The sequence below is a fragment of the Harpia harpyja genome, chromosome Z, assembly GCF_026419915.1.
Source record: "Harpia harpyja isolate bHarHar1 chromosome Z, bHarHar1 primary haplotype, whole genome shotgun sequence".
Taxonomy (NCBI): Eukaryota; Metazoa; Chordata; class Aves; order Accipitriformes; family Accipitridae; genus Harpia; species Harpia harpyja.
The window spans coordinates 7,689,908-7,713,825 of NC_068969.1; the positions used below are offsets into that span (position 1 = coordinate 7,689,908).

At 45.0% G+C, this 23,918-nt stretch overlaps 1 long non-coding RNA gene across 1 annotated transcript in view; it reads right to left on the reverse strand.

Annotated features, from left to right (window-relative positions):
• The window catches only part of LOC128137788 (uncharacterized), a 112,777-nt gene that overhangs the window by 44,687 nt on the left and 44,172 nt on the right, over window positions 1–23,918 (reverse strand). Inside the window, exon 3 of the long non-coding RNA XR_008233838.1 lies at window positions 18,403–18,470. This is a non-coding gene — a long non-coding RNA (uncharacterized LOC128137788). The remainder of the gene's footprint in view (window positions 1–18,402; window positions 18,471–23,918) is intronic.

Here is a 23,918-nt window from a genome sequence, read left to right on the forward strand (position 1 = left end):
CCATGTTACATTCTACACTAGCTGCGTACAGATACGATGGTCACCTCTCCGCACCTTGCCTGGTAAAGATGATTCCATCCCCTTTTATTGAGAGGGAAAACAATATGCTTACAGACCACCACCTCAGGCATCAAGCTGAACTGTGTAACGCCAGTCATGGAGCCAAGGGCAAAGGCTCCCAGGCAGCTAAAAATCAACCCTGCCATTTCAGGTTGAAGGGGCCTTATTGTCTGACTGCATGGCCCAGGGTGGCTCAGTTCTGGTCACAATCTCTGCTGAGCTTCTGGGAAGGAGCAAGTTCCCAGGGTAATACCTTAACATGGAGGAAGAAAGAAAAATCCAAAGCCAGCACAAAATGGCACCTTAACAGTTTTTTCAGGAAGCCAGGGCAGAGCAGTGACAGCCACACTGCTACATCCCTCATGATGTGGTCATGGGAATGCCATTACTTACACCCCACATCTGTTGCAGTGCAAAAGCCTTCCCACAGAGGCCTCTCTTTCAGTCACTGATGACATAAGGAGGCCTTTGAAATTTATTTTGCATCTGAGAAATTGTATATTGAAGTAAACAGAGCTGGTCAAATACAGCAGTGACTTACAAAACCCCTGCAATACACTTGCGCATGGAAAAACCTTATCTGAATGTTCCTGTGCTGCTAAGTCATACCCCTGCTTTCAAACACAACACTCTTTTAGCTGACATCGTGGACTTCACCTTTTTCTAACACAAAAGGAGAAGGAGAGAGACCTGCTTATGAGGAGATTCAAAAGCACAGGCTTTGCTAGAACACAAGGATGATTAAAGCTTTCAGAACAGGACCCAGCACCAGGACAAGAAAGTATCACAGATGGCTTCAACCACAACCTATAAAACTGCTAATTGCCAGCAGATGCCAAGGATATCGAGAGCTTACCAAGGGTTCAGAAAACAATTTGACAAATTCACAGAAAAGCCCATTGGAAGCTATTAAGCACAGGACACATCTCCACTGGAGAGCAGGAAAGCACATCCCAGAAGGAAGTATCACTGCATGCTTGGTTTATACACTCTAGGCACTGTCAAGAGCCAAGACAGGACTAGATGGGTATCTCACCTGGCTTGGTATAACCACACTTCCCTTTTTAGGAAGGGAACAAGAGGGAAGCAGAGGCAACAAGACCCAGAGTACAGTCTGCAATAGTACGGTGCATTGCTCACACCATCCAACAGCAGCTGGAAAGCTCCTTCAGAAGCTTCATACATGGATGAAGGGGTAAGGAGAAGCAAGCTCCACAACGTGCCATCATGGATGCAGTCAGCCTGTCAGCATTCCCATCTTCTTTCAGTATCCCCACATATAAAACCAGCTGATGGTACTTTCCAAATAGTCATGTCACTGTTTGCCCTTCCCTGACCTGGTCAACAGCACATGGCGAGGCGGATTCCTGGAAGGGCTCTCAAACTCAGTCTCATCCACTTCCTTGCCCCAGACTAGATCAATTACAGCTGCATCTTTCCAGACAATTGTCTGCCTAATCTGTTCCTTGAGAACCTCCAGCGATACCAACATTACCCCTTGCCAGGTCATATGCTCCACTGCCGAAAACCCCAAATCCACAGCAAAGAGTACAGCAGCTGACAAATGTATCTGTGCCAGGTTAATATGCCCCCAAATAAATTGCTCGCTACTATGAACCAAACAGACGTTAGATGTATTGTATTTTTAAGGTTTATGCCATTTCACAGCAACTGAGAAATTAACTTTAAACTTTTTTTCCTCTCCTTTTGTTTGTGTCAGTCTTATCCAAGATATTTTGCAGGTGGGAAAATTAACAACACAAGGTCAAGTTAAGTCAGGTTTAAGTGCATCCTCCATATCAAACCAAAAAAATGTATGGAGATACAACACTTCTCCCAAGCCAGGCAATTTATTGTAGCTGTGCTTTTCATTAGCAAAGTGGAAGATGATGAAGAAATGCCCTTCACTTTAGATACACATCTCACCATAAATAGACTGCCTAATTAAACCACTTGTTTTTAAGGGGGAACTAGAGAGATTTGCCGTGTTCATAAAAATAAACCAGCTACTATTAAAGTTCTGAGACTCGCTACTGTCAGGACAACCTGCCAGCTTTTCCCATTGAGCTCAGTCCCTTATATAGTAGATAGCAACAGCAGGGTTGCTTTAGCAGCTTGGTTTCAACCACCACTGAGACTTCACCCGGGGCCAACGGACTTAACCAGGCAATGCCCTCTCTTTATTGCTGAACAGTACAGCTGTATAATCATGGTGATTCATTAAAATAATAAACTCCACATAATAAAAATGTTAAATACTCAGTATATGCTGGTAGAAGTACAATAGCTTCTTTCCCTGTTAAATGACATCCTGATAAAGATTTATGTCACGTACACCACCTTCAGGAGTACAACACTATCCAAGGTGACTGTCCTGCAGGTTTTTGATCACCATAATCTTATTTTTGAGCAAGAAGTGCTGGTACAGATTGAGAAATGAGCCATAAGGCCTTATCACATAAATTAGCTCTCTTCAAGGCAGTGCTAATGTTGATAAGATGTCTGGTGATAGCATGTCATGCAGAGGGACGAGAAAAGCAAGTGACTACGTGGAACCCTGAGTGTAAAAGGGAGCAGGGCCCAGCTCCAAGAGCTGCCCTGGACCTATGAACTGTCGGCAAAGGCTTTACCTGGGGAAACCAGCTTACGTGAGCCACTTGGAGGTGAAGGCACCATCCAGGTTGGCCATTTCATCTTTTCAGCTGAGGACATCTTCCAGCAGGGAGACAAAACAGGCACCATAAAGAAAAACAGAGGGCAAGAACAACCCAACTGGAGATAGAGCCTCTAACAACAACATGAACATCCACCCAACACCATAAATCCAGGCAGCTGTACTGCTTTACCAAGCTTGTTGTGCTGCTCTTTCACATCTACAGCTCAGCCCTATTCTGCTGAACCCATGAAGTCAAAGTTCAGTTTCACATTTACTTTCACTGGCTGCTTTCTGAAGGCTTAGGCTCATTAGGCAAATGAGCATGCAACAGCTGCACTGCTGCTGCACAGCTACCTTGGCCCCAAAATTGCAAGGTAGAGGCACTGAGAAAGCGGCAGGCACCTCACAGGCTACAACCCAAAACACCTTTTACTTGAGTACAGACCAAAGTCTTCTCTCCTACGGAAGGGCTGAAGATGCGCAGAAATAGCCCTGTCATCACACCCAGCCTCAGTCCTAATCTACTGCCCTTTCTTATTAGGGAGCCAGATAGCTGGTTGTGGGTGTGTTTAGTAGCCCAGGCCACTGCTGAAAACCAAAGAGGCCAGGCTAGAGCCACAGCTGTGACAGGCACACATGCTCAGATCCGCTGCCCACATGTACTAGGTTGGGTGTGGGCCATGTCCATCCTCCTGCTTTCACATGTGCCTGTGTCAGGTGGCCTGCAGTGGAGTGCTACACATGCTTGCCTGAATCAGAGCCTACAGTCACTCATATTTTTACCTTTCCTCTATGCTTTCTCTCATCTCTCTTCTGCCCTGAGTTCCTGGCAGTGTGATGCTACATAACAGGATGAGCCATCTCTTTTGCAACAGGATTGGCTCACCCTCCTCTCAGATGAGGGTCATTGGTCCCTTCGCTTATCATATTATCAACATGACACACATTTTTTTAATTTGTTTTTCTTCCTGCTGTTTATTGCTGGAAATTGGTTTGATCAGAACCAGTGAATCATGAAGCCAGCAATAAAAAAAGTCATGAAGCCGAGAGTCTCAAATCTCACAGCACTTGTAGCTTTCCTGCATGACAGGAGATGTGGGTCTTGAAATGAAATTGCTTCTAACAGCCTGTGCTGGAGGGGAGTGGGATCTGCATATTCAAGGTACCAAATAAAATACACCTGGAAGTCCAAGGTGCAGAGGCCTACAGCACTGCAACATATTCTAGCTAACTATGTTGTAAGCAAGCTGTTAGACGTGGAAGATGGAGGAATGGCCATTTTTTACCTACATTCTGAAACTGAAGCACTATTCGATCCTTTACCCCTGTTCAAAAACCTAATTGCAATATTCAGAAAGCATACTTACTACACAACACATTCCGGGGGGTGACACACATGAAACCAACAAAAACAACCCCAACAAGAACACTGAGGAAACCAGCAGCAAATCTGGTTACAAACCCATCTCTCTCCTGCATCCCAGCCCAAGAAAGTATTTTGGTGCTACTTGCCCCCACCAAATTCTTTTTAATTTCTGAGTATTCCTACAGTTCCTAATGTTTTCCTGGGATCAGAGAAGGCTGCCCTCCCACACTGAAAGCCATTCTTGCAACATGCCTGAAAAGCTTTGCCTTTGGCATGTTACAGCTGACATTAGATTTACTGCAGCTGCAACAGCACTGCGTATAAATCTGTTTGGTGGCTGTAGATTTTGCCCAGATCCCCTCAGATGACAGGAAGTCTTACACTGGCCTGACAGTTTGTTTCAGCAGTCATTTCTCCAGGGCATGGTATTAATATATCGTCATTGTTAGTCAAATACCACACCGGCCGGAGCACTCTGGCAGGAAAAATACTCGCCCATAAAACCACAAGCCTGACTCAAAGATAGAAAAGGCTTGTGTGCCCATAGAAACTGCACTTTTGCGATGCCTATCCTGTTTTAAGAGACTTCAAAAAAACACTGAAGGACTAAGAGTAGAAAGCTCAGAAGAATAGATTGCATTCTATAACCTGCTGCTCTCAGCCACCTTCAAGACACAATGTTTTTAAGAAAGCAAAAGAAAACAGCTGAGCAATGGATTTAATTATTGTTATTAATGCTGAATGGAACTTTTCTTCCCTAATAGTTTGGCAGGCGAATCAATGGCAAAGCCTGGCCGCCCGCCAACACCAGTGGCGAGCACTGGGGAGCACACTTTCCCAACCCCTGTAGATATCATCTTACAACCTAAGGCATATGATTTGATTACCCTTATCTGAACTTGCACGTTATTTGTATCAATAGAGTTGCTTGGATCCAGAAATCACCTCAATGACTTCCCATAACGCTGGATTCCACTAAGCTCAAGACTCTGAAGAGGCATTTCAGACACTTGCTCCAAGTTCACTAGCAATGTGAAGAAACATTTGTCAGCCTAAATACTAACATATAGTCCTACTATAACATGACATGATCACTTTTCCATGCAAACTTTTTTGAATGAGACAATTTCTGATTCTCAGTCTTTCACCAGGACCCTTACAGTATGAACTTTTTCTCGGAGCCGTAGCTAATGGAGCCATGTTGTTAGGTAAAAATAGCAGCCACCACTGCTACACAGAGTATCACTTAAAAAATGGATCCTAAAGTCTCAAATACCAGAATGCAAATGAAAGTCAGTTTCTATTAATTTATTCAAACTATTATTTTTACAAAAGACATTCTGAGGATAGAAAAGTGCTGACTCCTGAAACAGGCAGCACATGAAAAGTCTGGAGAACAGGGAAAATAGCTAAAAACCAAGAGCTCCAGCAGCCAACAGAATGAGGCCTGACACCACAAAGATGACCAGAAAGCTGAACTCAAGTCCAAATTCAAGTGGAAATTAATGGGAATTGAGGTTCCCTTAATGCATGGGTAGATATCCAGAAAGAGGTACAACAGTTAACATCTCAACCAACATAGCAAATGAGTTATCTACATCTCATAATATAGAGGGAAAAAAAAAAAAAAAAAATGAAGAGCAACAGATGGAGGTTAGCATGAGCAGAATCAGACTTCTCAAGCATTGCTTTTACCAGACAGACACTGCACAAAACAGGGAGACTGCAAATCTACTTCCTGTTGGTTGTCTCAGGTTAGACAGCTAGCACAACAGCACGGCTGTGGATTAAAACAAAAACAAAGCCCCTAAGTCTCTGTCCACATCACCTCCCACATTTCTCCATTTCCAGACAGACTCTTATAGGCCAGAAAGCAGAGATCTCTTACTAGACCCACAACTTTTAGCACAGTGTTTTTGTAACCCTCTTCTTGAAAACAGTTGATTATATATTGCTGTCATAAATTCAGCCTAGTAACAGCTGGGACAGATTTACAGGGGATGTGTTTTTTTTATGACTATCTATTATTCATGGTGTGTTAGCCCTTACAATGTGTTTAGCCAAGGAAAAAAAGATAAGATATCCTCTGGTTGATTATTGACAGATACTTGGCAGCTTGCATCTCCAGGACTGCCTGGTCACAAATAAAATGAATCCAGCCTCTAAAAGCACTGATTCAATAACTTGACCATGTCAGACTGGGAAATGATATGGACTGAAGAGGACACAGGCAATCATTTGTAACAAACACTGTACTTTTGTCTCTTAAATCTCAGGCAAAAGTTTGTCAGAGGAGCTGAGCTGTCAGCCCAGGAAGTGTGCGGTAAACACGCCCCCACTAACAGCCAAGATCTACTGACCCAGAAGCTTCCTCCACAGGAAAGCAATGTCTGCTCTGGAGGTACCACAACCATGTGCAAGAGGGTTTCGGGTGATAAGTGGGTATCCCAGGAGGCTACGTCAGGTATCAGTGAATCACAGACGTCCTTGTAGGACATGGACAAGGAGCCAATCTCGCCTCAGCCCAAAGAACACCTTTGCTAACACACACTGCTCTAGTTGCCTAGACAGCTACAAGGGCACGTTTAAGCTAAGCTGTAGACAATGCAGATCAGTGCCTGGCTGGTATGATTTGCACCATGCCAGCCTTCAGGAGACATGGATATCAACCGCAAAGCCACGAGAAAGACCAGAAGTCAAGAACGAGCCCCAGGCTGTTCAACATGCTGGTGTCCCCTGAGACATCACTTTTTTTCCTAAGCAAACCAGAAGATCCCAGGACACAGCACTGAACTATGTTCCTCTTCAGCAGCTGAAGCCTGGTTTCTCCCCAAGTTGTGCCTCTTGAGCTTCCCTAGTTTTGAGTAGGAGGCAGCTTCCGAGGGGCAGGGGGAATTGCCAGCGGCATTCCTGCCACGAGCTTATCTTGCCACTGCCATCCCTTAAAAAGGGGTAACAGGGATGAGTTAGGTTCCTCACTTCATTCACACACACACACACAGTTGCCATTAAAGCACTAACCATATGTTTTTACCTTGCTTCTATCCTACAGCATTCAGATGCTGCTCAGGAATGACATCCCTGTTGCACTTTAAGCATCTATAAGGCCTGATCCTAAAACCATGGCATGCAGGGACTGTCTCTTTCAGAGGGTGAGCTTCCCAAAAGAGGAAAGCTAGGGGAGAAACCTGCAGAAATGTGGTGTGTTGAGCAGAGGTACCAACAAATACAGAAGACTGCCCTCAATGCCTTTGAATGCACTGTGATTACAGCAGCTGAATTCTCTCCAAGGACAGGTTCACCCCCCACCCTCACAATGAATGAAAATGCTGCTGGGCACATCCCAGCAGCTCAATGCAATCCTCTTGCTGGAATTTGACTGTCCAGACTCTTTGCTTATGCACCACTTTCATCTCCCCTCAGTTTGGTTTTCTTCACTCCCCTCCAAGCCACCACTGCTAACGTAGGTATATAAGCACCAAGACAAGCTTTACAGAAGTAATTTCTTTAAAACTAGGCATTTGTATTGTGCTCTGAGCTGAGGATCTCTGCCAGCAACACAAGCAAGAGATTTTTTTGGTCAGCTGGGTAGGCTCTGTCTGCTGGGAATTACAAGGGCTGATTTCAAGCCTTGGTTTCTTTTAATCTTGGTCAAGTCACTTCATCCCTCCAGAGCTAGAGCTTTTCTTTCTAGACTCGTTTGTCTGCTGTTGACTATTTAATAATGATGAATCTAAGCCAATTAAATAACAGTTCTTTAATTAGCTTTTCCTTCTCAGCAGTCATGTGAAATACTGTTTGCTCGCACAGCAGAAATAGCAAGATCCAAGGTGAACGTGTTTTATTACTGATCTTGCACAGTTCATTGTGCTCACAATTCCCTCACGTAGAAATAGCAAGACAATCAGAGATTGAAAATAGCTTCTCAGAAGAGTTTCCCTTCTAGTTATAACCTGAAGTGTTGTTTTGACTCTCATTCATCGTTTGTTTGCTTTGCCTGTTGGCTAGGTACCTCACCCCACCCCTTCATATGACTTCTTCCTTTGGTTAACTCCATGCATGACTTGACTTCTAAACTGCAAGAGGTCACCTGACACACAGCACTGTCAAACATTAACTCTGCAAGCACCCTGGTTTCACCAGGACACCAGCTGCTCATACATCCCGACTCACAAGTCACCAGCCTAGGTCACCCCACCTAGCACATTGATGCCCTATGCCGCTAACTGCTCTTACTACTCCATTAGCTGGAGACATGTGCCTTTTAGAAAAAAGATGAACTATTAGCTACGTGCACAAACCGGGAATCCCCCTCCCCAAGCATTTAACAACGCCCCAGAAAGCCCAAATTCATTTCTGTTTGCATGTCTTTACTAGGCATTAGTGACAAAAGCCTGAACTTAAAAAACAAATACCTTACTACAGTCGGCACTACTGTCATCGTGGGGGCTGTGTGGCCTCCAGAGACACACACAAGGCAGCATGCCCTGACCTCGGAGGAGTGCTTGAGCTCAGAGGCCCGAGCCCGAATATTTGCCTGCCAGGGGAGAGCTCCCCGCTGCAGGCGAGAAGCAGAGGCCCAGCCTGACAGCCACATCACAGCAGAAGAGCTGTGACCATCAGCGAGTTGGTTAGATGAAATAAAGCTCAGTTTGTGAGGGAGAGACTCATCTTCACTCCTGCCAAGACCTTCTGAAGGTGCTAATTGCTCTCTCTAGGAAACTGCATTCCCCAAACTCCAGTTATTTCAAGACACATGGTTCGGCTGTTTCATCTCTGGTTTTGATACCAGGTGGGTGAAACTGCAGCAGGGAAAGGAAAAAACCAGAGAAGGTCTTGTGTTGTGTGACGAGGCAGTGACGCATATCAAACAGAAGACTTCAAAAGCTGTTATCCAGCAGAGGGCTGGGTGATGATGTGTCTCCTCAGAGAAAGCCGATAGCCTTGAGAGACAAAGGGCCCCCTGAGGGCCAGGAACATGCTGCGCCTCCCCACATGCCTTCATTAAAGCTTTGGGCCAGTTCCCAAAGAGCCCTGTCTCAGCACTAAGACTGCTGCCAGGGTGGTAGATAAGAACACAGAAGAAAGAGCTGCATCTGCAAACCCTTTCCCTCCACTCCTCCTCCCTGTGCCTGCCTGTTGCACCAGCACATGACCTTTCTCGCTTCCCATCCTTTGTTTTTTTCTTTTCAGGCATGTCTTCCACCATCACTACAGCCCCCAGGTACGGAGGCTGCACCAAAGCACAGCAGCTTCCAGGCCTTGGAAACCCTTCAGAAAGCACCACTGTGCCAGTCTTAGCCTTGGTTTCACCCAGGACATGCAAACCCAATGACCACAGCTTGTAGGGAAGGCACAGGCTTCCCCAGGGCAGATAGCCAGCTTCAGGCTGAGGCCTGTGAAGTAATATACAGGAGTCATGCAGCAAATTCCAACGGGAAGGAGGGAGATGTACCGGACTCCGCCAGGGCCCTGGGCAGGACTTCGGCAGGAAGGCCGCTCTTACTCGTACTGTAATTCATCTGGGAGAGAACTTCCATTGCTTCCCATTGCACAGTTATCACTGCCATGTTTTCAAGCACCTTAACTCATGTCTCAGATAACCTTCCCTTTAAAAGCACCAGGATTTTAAAATAATTTAGCAATCTCTCTTTATCAATACCATGACCAAAGAATTCTTAGATGTGTGATTTGGCCTGGAATGGGGACAGGATAGCAAAGAGACAATACATTAAGAGATGAGAAAGTAACCACCACCTTTATCTTGCAGTTTTTCCTTGGGAAACCCACTGTTTTCTATTGCTGGACCCTTTGCAGCCCAGGTTAGAAAGGACACACATGAGCAAAATCCTAGGTGGCAAGTTTTGAACTTAAGCTTGCATCAGCACAGGGCAGATTACAAAGGAGGCATGCTATGATGTTTGCGTCAGGTCACCCCTTCCTAATCATCCTCTCACCAGGGTGCACTTCTCTCAGGCACACACAGAGGTGTCACAGAAGACTCCAGCACCGCTAGCAGACAACACACAGGTACCACTTTTGGGCTCTGGCAAAGCCACAGGTAGATATGGTGCATTCCCGACCTGGTCCCCAACTCCGACACCCAGGTGACATTGTACTTCAGCAACCTCAGGCTGTGTTCTCATCTGTGGCTGGTGACTTCCTTTCCTTGCAGGCAGCAGCTTTGTGAAAACTCGAGTTACTTAAACCCTGTGACGGGGACTGCTGATGCTCTGATGCCTCGTGGGACCATATTGCTTGTAACCTCTGCTGTCCTACCCAAGCCAGAGCTGCCGACAGACTTGGGGCAGTTGCCCATTCAGAAGTGCAGACAGGGGCAGGTAAACCTCAAGGCTAACAGGCTCAGTTGTTCAGAATTGGTGATGCTTGTTTACCCTATGTACTACATTTCAACTCCTGGTCTGAAGCACCACACACAGAGGCTTAGATGGCAAGGAGCACGCCTGCCACAGATCTGCCTGCTATGCGGCATTGGGACTTTGGTCAGATTGAAACATCAGCTCTCCTTAACCAGCAAAGCCTGCCCTGCCAGAGACAGCTTTAAGCAGCCGTAATGCAATATTCCCTTGATACTTGGGAAGAACAAGAGGCCATTCGGACTCTGGTATTTGTTCATACGCTACCTTCGCTGCTCAGGTAGCAAAGCTGTAGCTTGCCAAGCCTTGAAACAGTCAGAGAGACAAACGACCACACAACTGTTTCACACAAACATGTGGGAGTCCCCAAAATCAACTTCCAAACACGGAGAGGACTTGTTAAAGTCCATGGTCCTGGATGGTTCTTCTCATTTCTTGCCAGAGTGAATCTTTCTCAAGGGCTTCTGAAAGCCCCTGTCCCCCAACGCAAGACAGTCAGGAGGATCTCTGATCACAGCTACAGGAGGCAGCTTTCTCCTCTTCCTGAATTTTGGAGACAGTATTTCAAAGAAAGCTGCTTAAAGGAACCAAACTAGCAAGCTACCCTCATTAAGAAGGAACTGCTGCTCTACCAGATACTGCTGCCATACTCCTGGCAAGCTCCGTTTGCAGCATTGCCAGTACTAAGCTAATTAGTAACATTATTAGACAGGTCGCACTTTTGATGCATTTTACAACAATAGGCAGAGAAGGATAACTGCCCAAAGCCCATGTACTTTGGGACTTACAAGGAGCCACCTTAGAAGGCCAGCTGTGTAAGGTAACTCTGGAGGCTGAGTTTTACATAAAAAGGAGACCAACTATTCTCTATGGGGATACCTACAAGCTCTTTCCATTAATTGCTTCATTAGTGTCTTGCAGGGAGAGTTCTGGGCACTCGAGCAGTAAAGCCTAAGAAATGCACCCTGCTGGCAGGTGAAATTACTGGCCAGAATCTGCTCACTTTGCATTTGCTTCCAAACTTGAAGCTGTGCCCTAAAGAAACGACAAAGCAATCATTCTTCAAAGCAAACCTCGACAGGGGGATGGGATTGGTTTGGCTTTCCTTGTTGCTTTCCTAAGTCCCAGAAAAGAGAGGATATTATTTGTCTATGGAAATCTCATATGCAGTTACATCTGCAGAAAATAATAAAGAGAGCATTGATGATACAAAACCCAAGAAATAGCTTTAAGAGTTGCATGTTCATGAAAAAACTATTATTTTTCTTGAGTGTAAACATATTTAAGGAACATGAAAATGCAAAGAATCAGGTTACAGTACAGATCTGTGATTGCCCAGCTTATTTTACACACACACCCCAGCCTTTCAAGTTACAGCTCAAATTCTGCAGTACTCTCAAAAAAACCTGTGAAACTTCCAAGTCTGAAAAACTCCTTGCTTTCACTCTTGTACCCAGTTGAAACCCTTCACAAGATTTTTCTGACCAGTTAGCACAGCAGCTCAAAATTAACATGGATGCGACCAAGTGAGTAGTTTTGATGGAACTTGATGAGCTGATACAATAATAGATTGGTGAGTGGGTTTTTAATCTTTAAGTCTGAGGGTTTCTTTGAATCCAAAATGAAAGCAAAAATGCTACAGTTGTAAAAATCCCATAAGATATTTTGAAGTTATTTGAAGGGCCCCTTATAAGCCAAAGACTTTGATTTTCTCAGAAGCCAAGCTTCTAACCCTTTCTGATGGTAACAGTGAGGTCCTGGGCACAATAATTGAGGAGAAGTGGATTCCAGTTCTTCATGCCCAGAGCAGAAAAACATGCCGCAAATCAACGGACACACTAAAGCACTGGAGAAGCCAAGAGCAGAACAATTCAGAGCCACACCACCATCTCCTGCAACCCTGGCTTAGGATGTTTTCTAAGCATCCCCCATGACTGCCCACACTGCTCACCTTTCAAGAGCATCGCATGGCACACCACAGGCTGCCCATTGCAGCCACCATGTGCTTAGTGGCACCACTGTGAGCTGGTCATGCATAACGGCAGCAGAGAGCAGCACCCTGCAACATGGATTGTGCAGCCTGCTGACTCCAGTGGTGTAGGCTGGAATCCAGATGTCCAATTTCTAGCAAAATCAGGCTACTTTTTTGTTTGTTTCTTTCTTTTTTAAATATGTTGGGCCTGGACATGAGGCTTGCAAGGCTGAACGGGAGGCTGGCACACTGAAGAGGGAAGTCCATCTTTCTGTTCAGATATAGCCCAACCCCACGTTCTTGTGGTAAGTGCCCACAACAATAATTTTTAAAAGTCCATTTTACGTATTTTGAACAAAAAGCAGAAATGAAAGCAATGTCAACTATTAGGGAAAACCAGCAGAGAAGGGAAAGGCTTACAAGTTCTTGGTACAAGCCTTACATCCTATTCATTGAAGGAACTGCTCAGAGGAACACAGGGTGCTCATATAAAAGACAGTTTCACCCTCAGCTCAAGGTGATTTTGAAGCACAAAAAAATGCACCAGTGGAACACAGCATTGCCTATATTCTACTTCAAAGAGCAAATGTTCAGCAAGAGGAGCTTTCAAACGAACTGAATGGCTGCCAAGGCACAAGTTACATGTGTACCCAAAACAAGAATACCTGCAAGATGCATTTTAGAAGGCAGACCTGGTACTGAGAAACACATTAAGATGCAAGAAGTATTTCAACAGCAGTTTACCAGAGCAATCTGTTAGAAGCATTAGGCAAATTAAAAGAAAGTGGCTTCACAATTAATCATCACAACTATCGCATTGAATATAGTCAATATATATAGTACAGAGAATTTAGCTCTGTATGTCTCCTAGAAATTATGTATTTTGGTTTTTCCACCTCAGGTCCTCTTTATTTGTATCCATTCATTCTCCCAGCATAATTGCACCCATCTGAGCAAGGTAAAACATCTTAAAAATCCTTCAGATTTGCCTGGGGGGGGAGTTTTTTGCTGTGGTTTGCCATTGTTTTGTTTTTAAATATCCTGCTTAAAATTGTTTTCTTACGTAGCAACCTTTTCATATTTGGCACTTCCGCCGACACCAACAGGGAAACGAAGAAGAAAGGGCTTTGCTATTAGAGAACAGTGAAAGGATGCAGGTCCAATTACTGGCTACCCTACAGAAGCCCTTTTTGGGGCAAATCAGCTTGACAGGGAATTTCAAAATGCTCCACGTTTCAGAAATAGATCAATGACAAAGGTAAAACTTATTTGCCAGCAACCTGAAATCAATATTTTTTGTTTATAGGAACATTACACCTCACCATACATCAGTCCCCAAACTCTGCTTGCAGACTGCATCTTACCCACACTGCCTTCTTGTGGGGACCTCTAGGAGCACCCTTGGCATTAAGATGATAATTTTACCATTGCTATACATTAATCTGCAGCAATTTCCCTGAAGCTTATAACTTTGAAACTTGTAAACCCATTGCACTTACTGATACTACAGTCTTTCTGCAAGCTTACATGGACTCAGAGGGGATAAACTTTCACTTTCTCACTTCACGAACATCCCTAGAACACAAAGCTGAACTCTACAACCTTTGCCAAGGCCAAAATCCAAACTGGCACCTACGTGATATGAAGATGGTTGAAGTGCAAACTCTTGTTCCTACTGAGGAGGTTCCAAGAGGTGCAATAAAACTGTCCCACATCACCTCAAAAGGAGAAACAATATACCCCAACCAACGAGCCAGTACAGTAATGCATGGAAGTCAGAAATCACCATTTGCCTACGGTGAAGTGACTTGTTACCTCATGGATAAGGCAAAGACAGCAAAGCTAAAAGAGGAGCAATGAATGCTCTTTGCATCAGCCAGAAACATGGCAACAGACTTGGGATGCTGCAGGAGACAGCACAGCCTGTTTCCAATCACACCCCATGCAACAGATCTTACATTAATCCTTTCCATTTAAGAAAGGAGATAGAAAGGTGCATTTTCACCGCAACGCAGAGTGAAAGAGGATGAAGATTGCAGCTTCAGACCCTCCTGCTCTCTCCACCCGAGTTCCTCCACCTGACTGTAAGATGTCTGGTAAGTGCAAATGTCACATATGCACAGGTTTTTGCTCCAGTCACTTTAGCCAGATGACATTCCTGTTGTCTGTAGTTCTGGACCAGTGAGCAGTATTTGCTCGGTGAGGCTTTTAAGACATTCCCTGCTGCATAGTCCTATTTACCTTATATTCCGTATATTTAGACATGAGCCCTGGCTCCTGACTTGTACACACAACTGGCTCCTTTTAGCTGTGGTGCATTTAAAGTGATCATTTCTTGCTTTCTCAGTGTGTTAGTTTAGCAAACACAGTGTGTTTGTCACTTAGGCACAGCACAAATCACAGCACACTGCTCACACTCTTTCCTTTCAGATGGGGAGATACAAGACTTGCCAGGAACCCAACAGACAGTGCTGGGCAGGCAAAAGCTGTAGGGACAGGATGCACCCAAGTCCCTCTGTAGCGTTGGAGACTCTCCCTTTGGAATGTCTGAAAAAATGCTTGTAGCTCTATCACAAAATAAAATAAAAATCACTTTAATACTAGCAATTGCATTGGAGAAGGTGGATAGTGAGCCGGATAGGATGCCCTCCCACAACAATTTGTGAGGTTTTAAATATCCCAGTTCAGAGAAATTAAAAAGTCAAAAAATCTCACAATTTCCCCAGAAATAAGAACGCTGGGGGAGGAAAAGAGGAAGAGAACATTTTGTTTCTATTCATTTTCAGGAATTTCATTTCAGTTCCAACATTTTTTTTAACCTTCAATTAATGCTAGCTATCAAAATGAAGCAGCATTTGGACCTAAAAACATTGAAACTTTGCCATTTAGAAAAGGTCAAACAGTTTTCAAAACATTTTCGTCCAATATTTTTCAGCAACTGAAATTCATCAAAACCAACATTTTCCCATGAAATTGTTCTCTCTCAGACAACTGGCATTTTCTGAGGCACGATGCTTCTCGGGGGATCTCCTTGCCAGCCCAAGGGCCTGGTCCTTCCCTTTTGTCACCAGCTAGCCTCTTCGGCAGGCTATACTTTCGAACCTTGGTAAGTCATCCAGGCACCAGTTCAGAAGATGAAGTCAATCGAAGTCAGACACTAGGCCAGGGTATGTACTTCTACAAGGTTCATTACGTACCTCCCATCTCAATGTTATATTTGTGCATTTTGTAGCTCAGTTTCCTCACCCAAAAACCAGTTACCGGGCAGAGGAGTAAGGAGAGGTCTGTCCTTAGCTTTGAGACACTCTTACGCTTAATACAGCATAAAGCTTGTTTTTCTTTAGCTAGGATCCAAATCTGTACCTACCTGGGTGAAGCTGATGCATGCACTAATAGCCCCTGTACAGAATTACCTGCCTGAAACAATCATTCTGACCTAAAACTACAGCTGGCTTTTCCACCTTCTTTGGAAGATCTTAAATCCAAAGGCTGTCCTCTGCTCACCTGCAAAAGGTTATCCCTCTTGAGATATCATGTTTTACTGTGGACTGAGGATATGCTCCAAGAGAGCATGCTCATTTTGCACCTGAGCCCTGAAAGCTATCCTGAGGAAAAGAGTTCACATGGCACCTGTTTCTGCTGCCCATGCGCATGCCATGATCCCAGAAACCTGTAAATCCCAAACACCTGCTTAGTCTTGGATGGGATTTAATGACAAATGACTGTACACAGGGAAGCTGCACAGCTAGGGCATCCCAGGGGTAGGCATGATGTGCAACAGGGATGCAACCATCTTCTCAGCTACAGAAGGTACTTCCATGGGTTGTGAGCAGAGCTGTATAGAACTTGGCATGCAGTTGCTTCTGCTCTGACTCTATGCTAAGAGGTGTCTGGCTCACATTCAACTTCATCTTTGCACAGGCAAACAAGCTCAGGTTTGTCTACGCTCATCTGTGTAGACATGAGTAACATGTTGGGGCTAAAGTCACAGTCTAGTCTGTAAACAGAGTCTCCAGCAGAGCAAACCACATCAATTAAAGGAGAAGAGGCTGAAGCCTTCACCGGGAACTTACAGGGGTCTGAGTCAACAGGAATGCAGACATACACCTGTGCTGCCAGTGTTAGCTGGCATGAGAAGTAGGAATAGCACCAAACAACAGCCACAGACTTCCCCCAAATGATACAGGATTGTTAAAAAGAAAACACAAAAATCCCATATTCTCCTCTCTATAGACACTGTCTCTCCCTAAACACCACCCCCACTCCCCAAAACTATCAAGATATGGGTCTGCAAATTCAGCTCTCTACGCCTGTCACTCTATAATACAAGCTTCTTCCACAAATACTCTTACAAACACGGCCCCAAGGAGCTATTACAAGTGAGCAGGACTGGGAACTTGTAGGGTCATCACCTGCTCATTGATACACAGACCCACAGCACTGTCCCCAATTAAAGAAGCATTGAGTTAAGTCTTGTTTTCCAGCTCTGTAGCCTTCTTGCCAGACATCTGCAAAAGAGCTGGTTGTTGAAGGCTTTTAGACAGTGCCAGTCACCATTGCCTGTAGGTGGGAAAAGTGTTGTGCAAGGAAGGTTTTCATCAAGGACCTGTTTCCAGTAAATCCAGCTCTAACACAGAATGCCAGAGGGATTTCTCTCACAAACAAAATGCTGCTGGACTCCTCGCAGCACTCCAGCCAGCGAGCTGAAACAGGCCGTGGCACAGTGCCCTCCCTTATAGTACCACCATGGTGGCCTCAGCTCCGAGGGAGAGGCAATCAAGCATACATGTTTTTCTTTCAACCTGGAAAGATGATAAAAACCAGTGTTGCAGGAATCCAGCATGATGGGAGCCAGTGCAGCAGATGGGAGCTGGACAATCTGGACGAAACTAAGGTCCCCTCTTTCCTTCAGCAAAAACCCAAACAAACCCCTCAAGCTCCCCAAAAACCAGGTGCAGAACTGAGTACACAGGTTATATCATCACTGCTCTGTGCTTCAGCTGGATGGTTCATGTTACTGAGCAAACAACCGCTGCATCTCGTAGGGGATGGGTGTTTTATGCTGTTGCAGGAGAATCACAATTCTATGACTTGAAAGACCCCTTAGGGCTCTTTCAAGTTTCCAAGTCCTCCTTCAGGAGAGACCCATTTCTCAAATCTGGGTCCAAACCATGCAAGGGCCCAAAAGGGACATCAATCCATAATCCCACTTCAGAGACTGGTTGTTTTCTGCTCACATACTCCCTGCAGAAATAATATTTCCCATCTTCCCACCTGAGTCCTCAGGAAGCTCCCCAGCAGTCAAGGGGGAAAGAGTCAAGGCCTTCTTGTAATAGATATGCAGCAGAAGCAATCAATTTTGTGTGTTTTCCACTGAAGCAAGAGCTGCTTAAGAGTTTTTCAACTAAAAAACTCTGGGCCAGCCTGACACTGCCTGACTCTGGCCAAGGCTATTTGCCTTGGTTTGCTCACAAACCACAGGTGAAAAGGAGGGGCAGCAAGAAAAGAGGGGAAAGAATTAATTTGGAAGAGTTCCTGGATCCTGCATCTGTACCTTACGCTTGACAGGATGGGGCTGAACAGAGAGAATGACTGTCTATTCAGCATGTTTACACAGAGATGCTCTCTGGGAAATATTTAATATGTGATGCCACCCAAAAGTACCTGGCACCGGGAGACCCGCTAGGCCGGGTTGACGCTCAGCTGTTCCTACACCAGATGGACATCAGTGTTTGTATAGGTGGTGCTGGCCAATTGCCTGGCACATAGCAACTGCAGATAGAGATGATTTATTTCTTTTCAGACTTACCCCTTTTGCTACTGCTGTGCCATGTTTTCCTACCACCTGCTCAGGTAAGGAAGGTAAAAGGAAACTGAATGCAAGAAAAGACTTAAGTCTGTGGCAAAATGAATTTTTTATGAATTCTACAAAAGAATTATCCAGTCTTCCCCTCTCCCTGGCCAAACTCACCTTCCTGGGAGGAATTTTGGGCAAGTTGTTGGGTTGGTGGTTTTTTGCAAATTCACATCTGAAGCCTCCTGCAAAAAAAGGGAGATTTCCAGTTCTGAGATGCAAAACATCATTTAACTGCTTTGCTTTGAACCTCATACCCACAAGGGACACCAGAATACTGCACAACCAACATTCAAACAGTTTTGTAAGAACAACAGAGCCTCAGAAGGGGCAGGGATTTTGTGACACTGACAGCATTTTCCTCAAGCCTGCTTTACCTTTGGGACCTCTATCAAGTCTCATTCCCTGCAAACATCAAGGTATGCCAGTATAAATTGTTTGCTGAGGAGGTAAGAGTCACCATTCCAGGCAGTGTTACTGCTGGGAAGCTGAAAAAAAGTGACATCTGTTGAAGTCTTGCTTCTCCTCTAATACTTGTTCCATGCAGATGGATTTAGCTCTGCTGCACTAAAAAGACACCCAGCAATCAGGGTGAGGAGTGCTCAGGCTGAAGGGCAAAGACAGCTTTGGGTGGAGGGCAACTGGGAGCCAATTAGATGAATGTTAAGAACAGATTCATCATCTTGGACATTCCCTTGTTATGCATTGCTCAACTAAGTACAACTGGCCTTGGAATCCAGGAAGCAGTGAAAGGATGAAGGCTGTGGCTCAGGACCAGCTGGGGCCTCTGGACATAGGAAGATGATCTGAGCCACCTACTCAAAAGTAGCATCTACTGGTTCGAGACATCTATGGCTCATCTAATACATCGACCTTGTGCCACTTCATTGCACCGGCTGCTCTGATACCAAACCAGGCTGGTGGTTTCTGTGCCTTGGATCCCGGACCAAACAAGGGACAGACCCACACAGCTCTGCTCCTTTGCCAGGTTCATCTCAGAGCCCATGTCACAAATGTCACACCCACACCAAGATGCAGCACTGCATCAAGGCCCCTGAAAACTCCAAGCTTGCGTAGTCATCAGAAGTTCATTTTAAAAAAAAAAAAAAAAAAAAAATCTTTACGTGTATTTTCCAGGGTACAAAAGAGAATGCTCCTTCCCATATGGTAGGAGGAGGTTTTCCAACACACAAACTGTTCTCTGGAAGTTGCAAAGCCAAATACAGATTTCCTGGAAGAAAACCTATAGCTCAAAATCAGTATGTGCAGAACAGCCTCCATACAAGCATACGTTATTGAGCACTGCAGGCAGCAAACACCCCTGCCGGGCAGGCAGCTGGAACTCTGATGACCAAAATGCTTGTCCAGCTCTGCTCCTTGCAAGCAGAGCAACTTTGACAAGTCTTTGGCCTCTGTTTCTTCATCAAAAGCTATTCTGGACTGGGCCGAATCAGACAGATTGGGGAGGTGGAATTGCCACATCTGGTCTTGGAGGCAGCCAAGCCAGAAGTCAAAGGCTTCTGGCCCCATGGCTGGGTTTTATTAGAGTACTAAAAAGGTACAAACAGGACAAGATAACTCTAATAGAGAAAAGGCAGGCATGCCACGTGAGACAAATTAAATCAAAAGCTCAAAAAGTAAATCTCTCTCCCACTGTCTAATCCCTCCTGGCATGAATGCTGCTCTCCAGTTTATTCCAGGAACTTTCAGCAAGCTCCTGAGCTATACAAACCCCACAGCCTTTTCTAGGAAAGGCTTTTCATCTGTCCTCACTGCAGCTTGGTGGCCCATCTACACCTCAGAGCCAAGAGGGTCTTCAGTGTTCAGAAGGCTTCAGGTACATATTTTGGCTCCTACACTCTGGCATGGTGCCCCACACTCTCAGGCAGCTCAGCATCCACCGACATTCCTGGGAGAGCAGCAGTCTAGGGCTCAGTGCAGTCAGGAGCATGTAAATGAGCATGCTCTCATCCCAGACCCACTGTCTACATCAGTACTGGAACATTTTCTTACAAGCTAGCAACACCACGAGGCAGGACTGGGCAGCAGGCAGGTCTAGACCTGGGTGCACCAGCATGCATCATACCTTTCCTTCTGCTTTACTGCTGCTGCCCTGAGCTCTCTCTGCACCACGCTCATGTCACCTCTCCCTAAGTGGGAACACCCCTGAAGCATTGGAGGGGTAAGCTCATTCACATTCTGGGGAATTTGGAGGATAAAAGGCATTTAGGATGGGACAGGGCTCTTCCCCATCCTTGGAGTTGTGAGCCACAGCTGGGCTCCAGGATTGCAGCACCAAGGCTTTGACCTATTGTCCTATGCAGCCACACTACTTGAGGAAGCTCCTGACTTAGTCAGCAAGTGATGCCGGGGTACAGCCTGGCAGGAATTTCCCGAGGAGGTTTCTCACAGCGCTGATTCACTGAGGTCTAATCCAGCTATGGGAACAAACCAGTTTCAGCAATCTCCCAGTTTCACATTTTGGGAGGGGGAAACATTTTGGAACAGGCCAGAAACATTCTTGTTTTAGAAAGTTTGGGTACCTTATGTGCCTTTTCTGCTGGTGCCAACTAGTTTGGGGTTTTTGTGAGTTAGCAGGAAACACAAAACTACAGTAAAACTCATTCCAGTTTGGGAGGAAAATACTGAAAAAAAAAAATTTTTTTGAAAAATCTTACAGCATGAGAAAACTTCCTTTTCCCTTCAAATCCATCCCTCTGATCCAAAAATGAAGATGAGACTGCATGAACATTTGTAATTCCCAGAGAGACTGACTCTTTCCAGCAAAACCAGAAGTTTCAGAAGTACCTACAGTCACGTGCTGAAACATGAAATGACAGAGGAGAGGAAGAAGGGTATCAAAGTAGGGAAATAAGGCTTTGAATTTCTACGCAGTTGCTTATGTTGTTTAAGTCCAAATCTAACTTGGCTGCTCCCAGACCAAGTGGTTACATTTTGGGTTGAAGCCCAGAGGCTGGGTGAGTGTCTAGTCAAAGACTTGATCTCTTTGAGCAATTTGCTGGTGGCACGTGTTAGAATAAGGGAACAGCCTCGGGGCTGCTCTAACTGGTTGCTGTGGTCTTGACTGAGGGATTAGGACAACACAAAGCTGAGCTTCAACCCAACACAGCCAGCGTTCGAGGAGAAGCAATTCTAGTCTGCGTCATCAGCAGGAGGAACAACGGTGCAACAGCCTCTCCCCACACTTCTCTCTGCAGGACAGATAAAGCCAGCTTTAAAAATTCCCACAGGAAGTTTAATGGCCTTGTTATACTGGACAGTCTGGCTTTTGTGGCAGCAATTTCCAAACAGGGCCAGTCTTCACCAGCAGCAGCTGATGTCCAAAGGAGTTCAGTGCAGCGCACAGCAGGAAATAAGAACAAGGAGCAAAAGAGGTAGCTGTAGAAAGAGAAGAAGATCAGAAGGGAAAGAGAGAGACCACTGAGGCAGCTCAACTTTTCTCAAGTTATAATGAGGGTAAAACTCCAAAATGGAGCATGAAGGAATCTGAAAATCAGTACAGATGGAAGAAAGGATGCTTCCACCATTAAGATCTAGGGCAGATCTAGATCTGCCACAGATTCCCTATATGCTCTGGGCAAGCTATTATTATTACTTTCACCTCTGCCTCCTCCACAAATAATCTAGTTATGCCCCTGTCATGCTGGGCTGAGACCACTCAATCTCTGTCCCACTACAAACCAGAGAGGCTGTGGCACTCCAAGGGACTTTGTGCCAAGACACCCAACACATCCAGGATGCACTGCAGTTAGTGTCACCCTGCAGAAACCACTTGACTGTGATTTCTGACCCGTTGCATGCTTTTCCCATCCGGCAAAACTTCTGATTAGGAAAGTAAATCTGGATAGCCTGTATAGATGGTAACTTCACACCAGGCTGTTGTAAAGATACAGGAAATTAAACATGTCAACAGAAGGTACAACTGGAACATGATACTCAGTCTGATTATTATCTAGAGCTACCTCCACTAGGTAGGACCTTCAAGGGACATTGTGTCCTTTCTGGCTCATAGCTGTCATACACCGAGCCTCTTTCACCCCATTAGCACGGGCATTTCAGATATCAATAGCCTTGCAGATTTGTGCCTGCCCATGAGAGGCAATTCTTTCTACTAGTGTGAATAATGTGAACTTCCAAGGAAACATAGGAAAAACAACTGGGGCACTTTTCTGACCCTTTCTTAGAGCTGCTGATGGAAGTACTTCCATTTCTACTAGCTAAGGAATCACCTCCAAATATTTATGTTAGACTCAAAGGAAAGAAGTACTAGAGAGACCTGCTTTTAAGAAGAAAATACATATTCAAAGTTCTGTGCTCAAAGCAGTGAGGATGGCTGAGTCCTGCCAATCCCCTAAAACAAAAGCTTTGCTTACTGCTAGCAGATTTTCCCCCTTTTTTATGAGAACAATAAAGGTTAGCAAGCTATGGAAAAGTCCCCAGGTGGTGAGGGTCAAGGGGAGGTATTTCTCAGCAGGCACACCAAAACAAGTCAAGTTTCTATTTGTTTGCTTGTTTTAAACAGGTTGGTTCCACATAAGATCAGTAAGGAAAAAAACTACCTCCACCATCCCATAAATTGCAATAAGCTAATTAAGTCCTAATATTTGTAATTCAACAATGTATGCAAAGGGAGACATTAATGAATTCTACATAACAAGCAAGCAAAGAACATTACTTGTCAGATAGCCTCAGAAATTCATTAAATAGTCCTTTAAGAGACATGATTCAAGCGCAGAGCACTAAAATGATAAAAACCTACTAAGGAGCCTGTTTAATTAAGCACATACTTGCTGGCACATCTGACGCTCATACCAAGGTGTTTGTGCTAAGACAAATAAAGTCTTTCTTTTGCAGTACAGCCAAGGAGACTCTAGTCAAATCTATTCTTAAAACACAAAGATAACTCTGTGACTAAGCAGCCAAATACCACACTGTGGAAAATCTATACAAGCACTAAGGGAATTATGCATCTTTTCTGTAAAGGCCTAAATGAGATTTGCATGTGCTCCCAAGACAGCTGACTGACACAGTTTGACTCAGAGTCATGCCAGAGATATCTGCTACATCACAGAGAAGGATGGAAATAGCTCACGCTGGGCTGCTCAAGTCTAGAAGGCTGCTCCTGAGGAGCTTGTAAGACACCAGCAAACCCCCTGAGGGGTGGGGTGGGCCAAGTCGGGTGGTCCTAGCACCACACAGAAGTGGCTGAGAAGCAGGGAGACCTTGTGTCTCCCTAGGGCTTGTCATAGCCCTGCTCTGCATCTTTGTTTTCTCTCCTGCTTTTGTTGCATGAACTGCAACGCACTGGAACCTTGTGCAATACATGAGATTTACCATTTTAAGAGCAACGGACATGTTAAGGGTGGCTTGTACATGTGTCTGTTATGCAGCGATGCCTGTAAGGAACAAGCTGCCTAGCAGTATGGTACACCCATCGCTCACTCCCTCAGCCACGATACGGACAGAACTCCAAATATGTTCCAGTCAAACCACCCACATTCTCCACATGCTCTGCAAAAAACAAAATACCATTTTACATTCTTCACCAGAAACATTTCTTTTCCTGTCCTGCCCTTCTCCTGCTGCTTCTTTCTGTTGTTGATCCGTTACTT